This window comes from Pieris napi, chromosome 3 (assembly GCF_905475465.1).
Source record: "Pieris napi chromosome 3, ilPieNapi1.2, whole genome shotgun sequence".
Lineage (NCBI taxonomy): Eukaryota > Metazoa > Arthropoda > Insecta > Lepidoptera > Pieridae > Pieris > Pieris napi.
Window position 1 is genome coordinate 10,010,225 of NC_062236.1, and position 14,186 is coordinate 10,024,410.

Below are 14,186 nucleotides of genomic sequence, written 5' to 3' on the forward strand. Positions count from 1 at the left end.
CACACAAAAAAAATGAAAAACAAAGATTTGTCCTCTATCAGCATGGTTAAATAGGAGCAGGCACTTCATACTCGTGGGAACAACACGCAATTGATGTATTGATGGGTTTCATCAAATATATTTAATTGCAGAATTCCTATTGAGCTATGGCTATGATAATAATTTAGGTTTTTTTTACAATAATTTTAGAAATATGAAGAAAATAAATATTAATATTCTTAAATAACAATTATGTTTATCTTAAGTAATTATTATAATGTTTTTTTTACGAATGGTATCTCTCAAGGTTGTTAGGTCTGCTTATGAGAGAGAGCCTGCGTTTGACCGCAAGCGGCAGTTTCAAATCAGATATCGTGTTGTCGTGTCGTGTTCCGAATTAAAATCTGACGCACGCATTTCATTGTTACCGTTGATATTGAAATTCTTATAAAAAGTGTAATTAGTGATTTAATTTTTATTTTAGTGTTGTTCCCAAAGAAGTGATTTTTTTATTGTCTGGTAAGTTATTGTGGTTTTATTTAGATTGTTTTTCTTTATATAAATGAATATGTAAATGTGAAAGTATTTGAACTATTTCACATTTCAAAAGATCGATATTTGGAATAAAATTCCTTCATTAGTACCTAATCTATTGAAAAAAAATCCGTTTACACATTGAATTATACTGACAAACGAACCGTCTATATTAAAATTATGTTGATGAAATGTATAATAATATTTAGATGTTACAAAAAAGAGAGGCTAACTTTCATAATTATTGCAAGTTTCACTAAAACACGGGTACGTATGAATCACGAATTCAGAAAGTAGAACCAAAATGAGAAAATCATTGTTCGTTACACTCTTTTAAACTCTTGACTGTTTATTTCTAGGTCTGTTATCTTTGATTTTCACCTCAGATATTAAAAAGGTCTGTTAACATTAACAGTCGATCTCTGCAATTCAAATTATTAGCACAAACTAAACTTTCAGTTTGTCTGACATAGTTATTGGTCCACTATGTTTTACAAAGTTTAAGCTTGTCGTACAACAGTATGAAATATCGATTATTTACTCCTGAGAAACCGAGAAAGAAGATGGTTTATAAAAATATTATTCAAAGTCTTCCACAGTTTATTATGATACATACCTTACCATTATTATTCATGTCATATGCCGTTCAAAACTATAAGCTTGCTAATAGATATTCTATAATGAAATGTAGCGATCTATTTCGGTATCGCAGGGCCAAATATCCCAGAGGTCTTTTTTATCTCTGCCTTTTAATAAATTTAAGAAATGTATTAAAGAAAAGCTGTGTAAAAAGGCTTACTATAAAGTTAACGATTAATGCTAGACAGGCTACTTCTAATTTATTTGCGATATTTTCTCTCGACCTACACCCTCTGTCTTCTTTGCCGATGAGTAGGGAAGTCTACCAATTTAAATTCAATGACGTGGAATAAGTGATACCTGTATCTTATATTCCATAATAAACATATTTTATTTAATAGCCTATATTAATAATTTCTTTCCAGTTTTGAGTTTATTCATTAGGTACAAACATACAAGAATACAATTTTATCTCAATTACAATCACTGTTGATACGTATATTTCATATTAAATATAAACAAAATAATTGTATATGTACATAATTATAAAAGTCGCAAATAAATTAGCTTTAATATTTATTTATTTATTTTTACGTATATATCTTCCTGTTATATTTAATTATCCAGCGAATTATCTCGACGCTACAAAAAATTCATTTGGCGTATATGTGAAACATTTAAATGTTTTTAAACATATTGCAGAACATCATAAAATAATATTTTTTGTTGAAATTGTACGACAATTTTGCCCTTATTAGCGTTTATTAGAATCGGTACATCGCAAACACTTTAATCTTCCTGTGCTCCTAACCTCTGCGGTGTCCATTTTCACAAAGTTAAAGATTACATATTAGTTTAACTAACTAAGCTCAGATAGCAATCCTCTATAAGTTTAAGTGTTATTGCATTATCAATGAGAATAAACCAAGGATCCTTTCGACACCTTTGCAAGACTCAATGATAATCGACTACTCGTTTTGAATATATATCAGCGTGTTAAGGCCCGAATAGGAGACAAGGTCAATTTCTTTACATGTTGGTTTATTGACCTAGGTATGAGACGTTGATAGAATTTAATTGATAGAAATAATTAATCTAAAATTACATACAAGCAAGAAAATATATAAATACAGTCGAGTTTGATATATATTTTTCATGATCATTTGTTAATCTAATAGGCTAGTAGGTGATTGTGCCTGACACACGCCGTCGACTTTTTGGGTTTAAGACATGCATGTTTCCTCACGATGTTTTTCTTCACCGTTCGAGGGAATGGTAAATGTGCACAAAGAATGAAAGTCCCTTGGTACACATCCGGGATGAGGGATGAGAGTCGCACGTTGAAGCCACTAGGCGAACTGCTCAATTTTATTTTTAACTACTTTAATCTGAATGGATTTTAATAAAAATTCGCGTAAACCAAAGACAATGGCACAAACACAGTAGCAATTAATTTCTAGGTTACAACAATTATTTGCGCGGACTTAGTATTACAAAGCGTGGAGTTTGCGCTGTTTTAAAGATTAGAAAATGTCTAAAACCTGACCAAGTTATGAATGAAGTGTAGAGACTTCAAAAATAAAATGTTTATAAGTCGTCAAATTGTAATATTCCAGTGGTTTAGGCATTAAGCTGCACGCATTTATATCTCCACATTAAACCGATCACGTCAGTACTAAATACACAGTGAGTGAAAGAAAAAAATAGAACACAAGAACAGAGTGTCTTCCCTTTAATAGAGACTGTAAGTAGTGTTATTGGAAACTTTCTTATGTAAAAATCCTTATTAGTAAATTAGGTTAAACTTAAATTACTTATTAGTATTAAGTTAGGCTAGATTGTAATGTTCCATGATGTCTTAGTAAAGACACATGTATATAAAAAAAACCGTTGGGCACTAAAGCACAGGACAGAGTCAAGACTTTCCGCTAAGCTAAGACGCCATGTTTCGACACTACCGCTCTAATCTTACCTGTAATTCCCCAACTCATACAGTGTCCTGTGATCCCATATACTCGCTTTTAGATAAGACATACAATTATTAATGATACAATCTTGTTAACGGTTATAATCGAATGACTTTCCGTCATGATCTTTGTGTTTTAAGAAGAAAGTTTGTCACATATTTTTTTTAAATGTTCTGTATTGGAGGCAGAAGTCTAGTCAAGTGACTTTGTGTATTTATATAGCCTAGAAAGTATTTTTATTCAGACCTGGTATATAAAAAAAGAATGATATTAACAAGGAAATAAAGATATAATTGCACAAAAAGCATTATAATAAGGTTTATTCTATAATTATGTTATCAGTTTCTTAATTTTCCTTCATTAAAATTTATCACAAAAAAAAGTAAGTTTATTAAACTGCGATTGACGTCATCATTTTATATATACGAATATCAAAAATTCACATTTCATGCGGTTCTTAGTTTTAACTGCTGAAAGAATGACTGAATTGTATCTGTGTGCCAAAAAAACTTTAATAAATTTAACGTCGCTCAAGATTCCTATCGCATTTAGAAACCTGACTGAAAGCATAAATTAGTCTTTGGAGCTGTCAAAACTCCTTGGATTTTATTCTATATTATTTTTATTTTTTAGCATTCTGTTAAACAAGCTAGGTCTGGATATCTATAGTTGCTGACCTCACTCTTTGAAATCAATTTTCCTTAAATTTTATAATTAAATTTTGTTTATCTCTTTCTTATTTTCTTGTACCAATGTATCAGTGTGCCGAGCGTTGGCAAGCATTTGTATAATTAAATAAGTATATCAAAGACAAGAGACACTTCCATCAGCTATCAAAGGATTTAATTATCTATAGTACCTAGCTATAATTTTATGTAAATAGCATTCCTCTCAAGTTTGTTTTAATTATTTTAACATTGACATATTTAACACACAAGTTGAAAGTTAAATAAACATGTTTACGACATAAGACCTCGGATGCAAATAATTAAAAATTTGAAGCTTTTCGTAAGCTTATAAGCTCCTATATATATTATATATATATAACATTACAGTCTCGTTACAATATCTTTTTTTGTATTTTTTATGAAAAACCAATAAAAATAAAATTGTTATGTCGCAATAAATTTTGTATTAGTACAAAATTTATTCGATATTCGAAGAAATATCAACTGATTTCAATATTTTAAAAATATATATTTATAGTGCTTATCGAAACCGGCAATAAAAATTTTGAACACTTAAATTACTAATATTAAGCTACACACATAATATGTTATATTATATAAGTATGAGATACAAAATAAGAAAAAGCATTTTGTACATTGCATTTGTGATTTGCATAGTGATTTTTTTTTATAATTAGTGCACCAGCTTAAATAAAATTTCATGAATAAATTATCTTTTTATTAATATGAAGCAGCATTTCTTATCATGAGATCTACAATAATATTGAGGGCACGAAAATGACGTAATTATAACAATATGGAAAACAATGTCGGAGCCTCGTGAAGTGATTGTATTATTAATATGTATTTTGTTCAAGGAGGAATACATTGTTTAATTAATGCAACGCGTCAAATCGAGAAATCCCTTCCCAATTATTGTTTTAGTAAACTACATGATTTTACGAGTCTTCAAAGAAGAAATATCTCTCTCGAATCTGATGAAGTTCATTGACATCTCTTGAAACTGGATGTTTGATATACAATCCTAAGACTATTAAGTATTTACGATGCCGCTTCAAAGAAGAACAAAGAAGAAAGAACTGTAAAACCTCCATAAGACACCAATCGTCAAAAGCTTTATTGATTATTTGTACTGGTAAATGCTTCTAAATAGATATTTAAATAGATCCAATAAAGAATTTTATATGTAACTAGCTGACCCGGCAAACGCTGTTTTGCCAAGTATATTATTTCCAGGAAACATTTTTTTAGTTCAATAAAAATAACTATCACTTAATATAAAAAATAGGAGTTGATCGTAGAGGGTTGAAAATTAGGGGTTGTATGTATTTTTGTATGCTGTATCTTAAAAAAATTAAAAACAAAAAAAAAATTCTAAAAAATATTTTTTTTTTTTTGGGTCGGCCACCCCTTCTTATTTAGGGGTTTGATAGATAGTAGCCAATGCTCAGACTTACTGAATATGCATAAAAAATTTCATACAAATCGGTCGAGCCGTTTCGGAGGAGTATGGGAACGAACATTGTGATACGAGAATTTCATATAGAGATTGTGATTGGCATAGGTCATGGCCGGCTTTCCGAAGGCCGTTTGTTTTATTTTCCTTGATCTGTATTAATATTTTTCGTGATCGCGACTCCGCATACGTGGCAATGTTTACATTTAATACCCAGAGGAATTAAAGGAATTGCTGTCTTGCTTTACCTGTTTAATTAATTAATTGCCTCACAATTTTTCCTGTTTTCCTGTATGAGACACAATCACAATTTGTCCTGTATGAGACTTTTTTATACTAAAGTTTTTATTTTTATCAGTGACATGAGAGGAGGAAAACGCATGTAAATTTGTAGAGTTTTGGAGTAGGTTATATTTTTGTATTGTAAAAATAGTAATAATTCAATGGACTTTCAAAAACTTAATATTTTATTAATATATTTTATTTAATCAAAGTTATCGAAAACAATTCTATAAACAAGTTTTCGAGACAGATATTTAAATGTCAAGTCTTGCAGCTGGGTTGCATATTCAAGTTATTCATTATTCAATTAGAAGAGTTGGTTAATTTTTAATAATATATAAATTATATATATAATTTTACGATAAAATTAAAGTTCTTTTTTATACCAGAATTTGCAGGGTCTTATATCACCCTTGATGTTAACTGGCATAATCTTCAATTCGCAGTAGGAAATTATATGAGATTACAAAAAGTTGCATTAGGAGTTACATTATAATATAACATTAATTCTAGAAAATGGCTTTTCCGCGTACAGACATCCTTCCGCTTGGGTAACAATGTTATTAATGACATACGATAAAGGGGTGAAAATATTTATATAAATATTATGGATACTCACCTCTCTGAAGATATTACCTGTTTTTTATTTTGAAATCCGAGGTGGAAAAGATACTTGGTGAGCAATACCCACTGAAGCCACCTGGAGTAGTTCATGCCGCGTTACAGAGCCTCCGGGGTCGCTCTCGTATTCCACCGGGACCTTAACGGCATGTTACACTCAAACCCTCTGGTGCAGTATACACTACATAGGAGATGGGAGATGGGTATATCTTCTCCTATTAACTCCGCGTCTTCTAACCCTAGTATTCATCCTAGAGCGCTCCTTCTCTTATGAGAGTTTACCTTATCTTCTCCTATTATCTCCGCATCTTCTTACCCTAGTATTCATCCTAGAGCGCTTCTTCTCTTATGAGAGTTTACCTTATCTTCTCCTATTTTATTTTACCTACCCAGTTGAGTTTACCTACCCAGCTCTGTAAGCGACGTTTTGGTTTAATCTAAACATATACCTAATATTTCATCCACAGATTAATGTCCTAAATTAAAAATAATTAAATCGCGCTACAACCTTCTGTGGGCTGTGTTTACTTCCGTATGTTTCATTGGACATTTATTTATAGCAAAGTGGGTGATCAGCTTTCTGTGCTAACACATAGTCGTATTAAATACGCCGGTTTCGTCACAATGTGTCTTTACTGTATGAGCAAGTGTTGAGCGAATATAAAACACAGGTCCTCAGAGTTGAAAACCAAAGTAACGAATGCGAAACGTTTTTTAAATTGTATAAGCATTGATTTATAACTTATATACATATATATCTTATAAAACAGACGCAACCTTAAACACGCAGATGTGAGAAAACATTTGTTAACACTAAAAAACGTTGAATGCCTTCTTAGGACAAACTCGTAAAGTCACGCTCATAGTCGTGACTTAACAATTATTATTAGCTATCCAAACAATTGAAGGTTCGTTAGAAGTATTTATTACTTACCTAATAAATAATAATCATTGGTTATAAATGTGTATTTGATGTCAAGGGTTTTAAGGAATTGTGTTCTTCCAATCAAATTCACATTTATTTAATTTATTTATGATCGGAAAACCTCAGCCTTCCGTACATTTTTATACCTTACATTTAGTTGTGACTTATGGCGGATTATAGAGTTTACTTTATTAAATTAAGTACATATTAAAAGACTGAACTTTAATTCTTTATCAACACAAATACAGTCCTAAAACATTGCTTCGTCAAAAAAGACGGAAATCGGATACTGCAACTAGGTTTGGCTTGGTTTTCTTATTACCGCACAGTTTTCATCATTGAATTGAATTTGCCGTTATAAATGTCATATAAGAATGATAAGTATATAATTGTACAATGAGATATAAGAGTCTGTATAATGTGTTTTTTTAATTTTATGTAGTAGGTACCTACTGGTCTTAGTTACTCGTAAGAAAATTAAGGTGTTTAAATTTTGTTTGTGTTTTCTCAATACTATCAATGTAGGTATTATAATTGGGATTCCAAACTGTGTATCAGTACACCACGATAAATCGTACATACGAAAAGTATAATTTTTTTACAATCGTAACCCTAAAACTCTTCACTAACTCGTAAGGCAAAACCAAGATTTTGTGGGTTTAATTGTTAACATTATCGTGGTGAGTAGAGAAAGTTAATTTCCTGTCGAGAAAAGGTCATGTACAGTGTATGATTTTTTTAATAATTTCGTTATTCAGTATATAGCGGTATTGTACCTTTTCCGGCTATGGGAAAATGTCACAAGAGTACATTTATTGACATTGACACTTATACAAAGTCTTCCTGCAGTTTCAGACTGTTTGTAAACTTGACCATATTAAGTAGCGTGAGTAATTTTTTCACAAATATCGTAAAGGTAGGATATATATAAATTAGAAGAGGGCCAAGAAGACTCCCTTGTGAAACGCCAGATTGATCCTTTATAAAATCAGACCGATGGGTAGCCGCTTGACAACGATTTGTTATGTACGATTCTCCCCAAAAGGTCTCCGTTTATCCGAATAACTGATTCTAGTTTCGATTTCTAGTTTACGAATCAGTATTGCCTAGTCAACTCTGTCGAATTCTTTTTCAAAGTCAGTATTAATCGCATTGATGTGCTTGTTTTCACCCGTGGCTTTTAGTACTATCAAAAGACTCAGGTTTGCTGTAGTAGTTATAAAACCACGTTTTTCCAATCACATGGACAGTATTCTAAATATATCTGGGTACACAACTTACTGAACACTTTAGTTAAAACGTTTAGTATTGAGATTGGGCTATAGTTTTCAAAAACAATTCTAGGGTCTCTATTATATACTGATACTATATGAGCCAGTTTGCATTCCTTCAATCATACCTTCCTCGATAGATTTAAGGAAGATCATAGAAATGGGAGCAGTTTAATTAGGCATAGCGTTTTAGGAAGATGGTATGTATTTCATCTCCACCAGGGCCTTTATTTATATTAAAGAATGCAAAATTTATTTACATAGTTAGGATTGATATAAATAGTATTTAAATTGTCAGAAGTATTGAGGGACAAGGTTGGTAAAGAATCATTATCTTTGCTGAACATCTTTTTTGAATGATTATTAATTATTACTTGAACAATAAACACTTGTCTAATTATATCAAAAAGTATTGGATTTATGAGATCAGTTACGCGCTATATATCGGCTGTGATTTTCCGCCGTACTATATATATCATTGCCGTATTATGACTTCAGAGAAGTTTTTGGGATTAATACCTGCAGCTAAGTTTCATCATCGGACGTCGAGGCTGAATACGGAATTGCACCCGTATCACCTCGACGTTCGTCGTTCCACAACTGAGCGTTTTTTAAGGCAGTTTTTGCCACGCACCACGACTATGTGGACCCAGCTGCCCACTGAAGTATTTCCGAACCAATTCGATTTAGGGTCCTTCAAGAAAAGGGTACCAATTTTAATAAGGCCGGCAACGCACTTACGAGCCCTCTGCCATTGAGTGTCCATGGGCGGCAGTATCACTTAACATTGTGAAAAATCAAATATTAACTTAGATAACTTAAATTATTGCGCCTCATAAATCATGAAGCATTTTTCATACTAATAGACGTATTTTACGATGTCACTTATTCTGTCCGTTAGTTTACATGGTATACGTAGAGTTGGAATCAGTTGCCGCCTCTGTACATTATAGTCAAATAGTAAAATGTTAAAAATTCTTACGCAACAACGCAAAACTTTATGCTTATAAAAAATGAATCTTCTTATTCATCGCATACATGTTTTATGATATAACCTGGAAACTGGAACGCCCAGTAGCTGACATAATGTTCCCAAGCCGCTCAATAGATCTGTTTTATCTCACAATAGATTGTAAAACAGTTAAATTACTATTGCATCGATGCATTGCCTACTATACAGTAGGGCTGGCAACACAAAAATTAAGATGATTTTTTAGTAACAAAAAAATTTCCTAAAAAAGCTTACACTATTCCAGCCTCTATCTATACATTTGAATTTTTTATAGTGTGTATTGAGGCGCTAACCGTATAAATGTTTATCAGGAAGTCGTTGATTACAATCACAGCAGTGCACTAATGTATTTTGTATTCTACTAGTGTGTGTGCCCTTATTCAAATTCGTATTTCAAGTCACAATCATGTCTTGAGCGCTATCAAATATTCTAAACTTTATATTGAAGAAATGGTTTGACAGCCCTTGGAACTAGATTTAAGTTAAGTCAAGAATTCGCAATTAATAGTTCCTTATACGGTGAAGTTAAACATAATGAGGTATCGGCATGTCTTAAGGTGGGAACTGACCAACGTTACGAGGTGTAATGTAACATGTAATGTAATGTTACACAGCGAGCATTCGTGCAGTCAGTACGTCGTGTTACGGGGAAACCAGCGAGCAACTAGCCGCTCGTTGCTCGCTTTGAGTGCTCCACCCGGCTGTCGGTTTTTTGGCGAATCCTTTGAGTGGTACGCGGTTCGGTCAGTACGCTCTTTGTCAAAAGTCGTCCCGAGCGCACGCGCATCGCGAGTAATCACACGTCAATCAATCAAACATGGAGTGGAACAAAGAAAAATCTCTGTATTTCTCTATAAAATGGCAGAAAAGAGGAAGTGTTGTGGAACCCAGCTCATCCAGAGCAAATAAATTCAACAGTTCTTCAAAATCGATCGGAGACATGCGTACAAAGTTTTTATACTGTCCAGTAATCATTTGGTTTTTCAAAGTTGCTATCAATGACAAACCACCACATAAGCCTCTGTTTTTAAATAAGTTTGGTCTCCAGTAACGTTTTTTCTTCTTCTTAATTTGGATGAAACAATAATTAAGTAGAATCAAAGATACCAACGCGTCCTCGCTGTCGGCCATCTCGTGAACACTGGCGGCGAAAGCGGAGCACAGACGTTTGACGAGCATGTTACGCCGATTTTAAAACACAGCGTAACATGCTCGATGCGTTACACGCTCGATGCGATTGCTACATTACACATCGTAACTTTGGTCAGTTCCCACCTTTAGATCCACAAATTAACACGATGTGTCAGGCACATAAGGCCGATAACTTGTACAAAAAATATTTAAGAAACAATTGCAATAAGAAACAAAACCAATTCGACTTAGGGTCCTTCACGAAAAGAGCGTACCAATTCTTAAAAAGCCGGCAACGCACTCGCGAGCCTTCTGGCTTTGAGAGTGTCCATGGGTGGCGGTATCACTTCACATCAGATGAGCCTCCTGCCCGTTTGCCCCGTTCTATAAAAAAATACAATCCATTTATGAAATGGTTTTAGTTAGTTAAGTGAACAGTCTCTAATTTTCATATTCATTCCTTTTGCACATTTTTTCCAGCTTTGTGTAAAAGAAAGTGACAACCCTACATAGAATGGCGATTGTCTCTCGCTACGACCTAGATTTATAAACTAACGTGACGAAAAATTATTGTTTGAATAAAATAATAGGAATTAAAACGTTGCTGATATTTGTGTTTTGTAATTTGATAGCTATCAAACGTAATGGCTGATAAAATTACACTTTTAAAGGTTTTTAAGTTTTAGCCTTGCAGGTAAGGTAATGCAAAATTTCTTGAAATTTACGTCGATTCCAAAATAATTAGAAAGATATGATGAGATATTTATTGTAAACTAGCGGACCCCACAGACGTTGTCCTGCATGATATTAAAAGCGATTTATTTGGATATTTAACAAAGTGTGAAAGTACTGACTGCAGCGCCATCTGCCGGGCTGATTTGTGAATCTAACCATCCAGGGCTCCACCCAAACCCATACAAAAAAAACATTCAAATCGGTCCATCCGTTTAAGAGGAGTTCAGTACAGTACACGTACAGTAGAAATATATATGTAAGCTATCCTATCTTTTAAGTTAGATAAACTGCACACGGTGTGCAAATTTTATTGAAATCGGTTAAGTAGTTTAGGAGTCTATAGCGGACAAACAGCGTGACGCGTAATTTATATATACAATTCAAATAATAGTATATCTTCTTTAGACAAATATCAGAAAAATCACGTGAACAAGCATATCGGCACAGAAGTTTCTTCAGAACTTTCCAAGTATTATATTAAACTTTTCATATTTTAACTGTGGTTTGATAACCCTGTAGGTATGCTGTAAACTAAGACACCGTTAGTTTGTGAATTGAGGTTAACGTACTTCGTTTTATGAGCCAGGTAATTCCTTGGATTACTTGTATAAAACTAAAATCTCTCTTCATCATTACCAGATACTATTCGAACGATCTTAATTTGTTAACAAAAAAATTATTCTATCTAAAATAAAGAAGATGTTTCTAAGATCCACGGGACCAAGCGATGGAAAAAGGAAAAGAGGAAGACAGAGCAAGAGATGGGCAGAAGATATAAAAAGAATAGGAGGCACAACTTGGACAAGAAGAGCAAACATCAGAAAATAATGGAAGCAGCTGGAAGATGCCTATGAGTCACAGAACACGCTGATTACCAAAAACGGATCATATGATGTATTACATTAAGTTAGGTTATGTAACTTAAATAAGTGTTTATATATATATATACGGGGTGTCAGCAATAAAAACTTAATAATAATAATCAAAAATCTAAAATAATCAATAATAATAATATTTTATCTGACGCTAAAAGTAGCTTATACGACGTAGAAAGACGAAATTCCTATCATATATATCCATCAAACATCTTTCATCTTTAAATAATCACTCAAATTCAAAGGAAATAATATATCTGCGACTAGTATTGTGTCGCACAGACTATTAACAATTATAAAACTAAAAAATAAATAATATACGATTACAAAGAAACAACAATAAAAGTTGAAGAAATAACATTGAGGCGCTTCTGCCCATCGGGCCTTGGCCTGGCCGAGCAAGAACCTCCAACCAAAATAAATAACAAATAATTAACAAACACAAACATAAATTCAATTGTCAGCCATAAACCACGCAGCACGTCTCTTAAAAATAACGACTGTGGCCGGCCGCCGATTTCAGTTTTGTTACCATTACTTCGTGATGAATCACTTGAAACTTTTATTAATATGATCGTTTAAAGTAAGGGTTACAAGTGAGAATTTTATAAAACTAACATTTTAAAGAGGTTCGTTCAAAGCCCGGCTGTGTAATGTAATACCACTATAATAATAATAACCACTCGTATTTTGAAGGTACTCGTAAACATGGGTACCCCAAACCAACCTCTTAGACCCAAACGACATATAACAGGCACTGGGCTGATCACCGGCTTGTCTATAAAATGGTTAAGGAAACAGAAGAAATCTGAGTCCAATACTAAATTAGCGAACTGGGAATTAGCTTAACTTAACTTAGCTAACTATTATTTTGATAAATTGACGTTTCGAGTTTTCAACAAGTGTCAGACACCCACGTCCGGTATAACATAGGAAGGTAGTTTTTACACGCTTTATATTAGCTTCACCTGTATGTATGTAACCGACTCATTCGGACTCGACTTTGACCCACTTTTAACGGACAGATTTAATTCAAACTTTGCGCACCTGTCAAAGATCGACGACAATGCAATAATCCGAAAAAAAATTAACTATAAAATAAAAAATAATTAATAGTTAAAAAAACTAAAAAACACGCTTTTAAAGCACATCAAACTAAAAAGTGAAAAATAATTCCTAATTTAGGCTAAAAAGTGAAAAATAATTCCTAATTTAGGCTATGGTAATGAACAAAAAATACTGGTATCTATTATTGTGAAAATGCGTGGGGCGCTCTGTACCATTTTTTCGTCTATCGAGCAACCCACGCTTATATCAAACTAACTAACTAACTTACTAAAAAAAATAGTTTACCTTTACCCAATATTGAAACTCAGGTTAACGAGGGATACGAACAAAGGTTAAACAAGTTGGTTTGAATAATATACAGGAACAGATATGATTTCCGCGCTACTTGATGGCATTAGCAAGTTAGATTTTATACATTTATTGGAGCTTTGCCATTAATTCAATGGGCCTAACGGTTATCAAGCACTAATAAACACATTAAGCATATTCTTGATGTAATCCGGAAACATCTTAACATTCGTAATTGCTAGTTAACTTTTAATGAGCTTTTAGTCTTTTTTGTGCTTTAATTAATGGTCGCATGAACTTTGCATAAACCTGAATTATTTAACGATGTTTTTATCAGTTATTTACAATAAAGGAAATAACTTTAGTTATCTGATTGACACGTAATTTTAAATAAAATGTTGACTTTAACGCTTTGAATTACGCTCGAAATATCCATAGTTATTTTTGCACACACAGCTGTTTTTCGTTTTAAACATCTACGACAAAATAAATAGTACATTTATAAACCTAAGTAGTATTTCAAAATGATAACTGCAAACACCAATACACAGCTCATAAACATACTATGTTACGACTTATTACATAATGATATTGACAGACAGCAATCATCTCTTACTTAAGTTTGCGTGTCTAAAGAGAATGGTACACCTTCGACTTTTTTTTTGTTGCCTCTAGGAAAAGGCTCACCCGATGTTAAGTAATACCGCAGCCCGTAGACACTCATCTTCAGGCTCTTTTTTGAAGGAAAGTCGTACGTTTAATAAGTACTAAAAC

General features: G+C 32.8%; 1 protein-coding gene across 1 annotated transcript in view; it reads left to right on the forward strand.

Annotated features, from left to right (window-relative positions):
- The first annotated feature begins 328 nt into the window (after positions 1-328).
- LOC125063537 (ABC transporter G family member 20-like) overlaps positions 329-14,186 on the forward strand; it is a 40,705-nt gene continuing 26,847 nt past the window's right edge. Inside the window, exon 1 of the mRNA XM_047670033.1 lies at positions 329-498. The gene's annotated coding sequence lies outside the window, so the exon portion shown is untranslated. The remainder of the gene's footprint in view (positions 499-14,186) is intronic.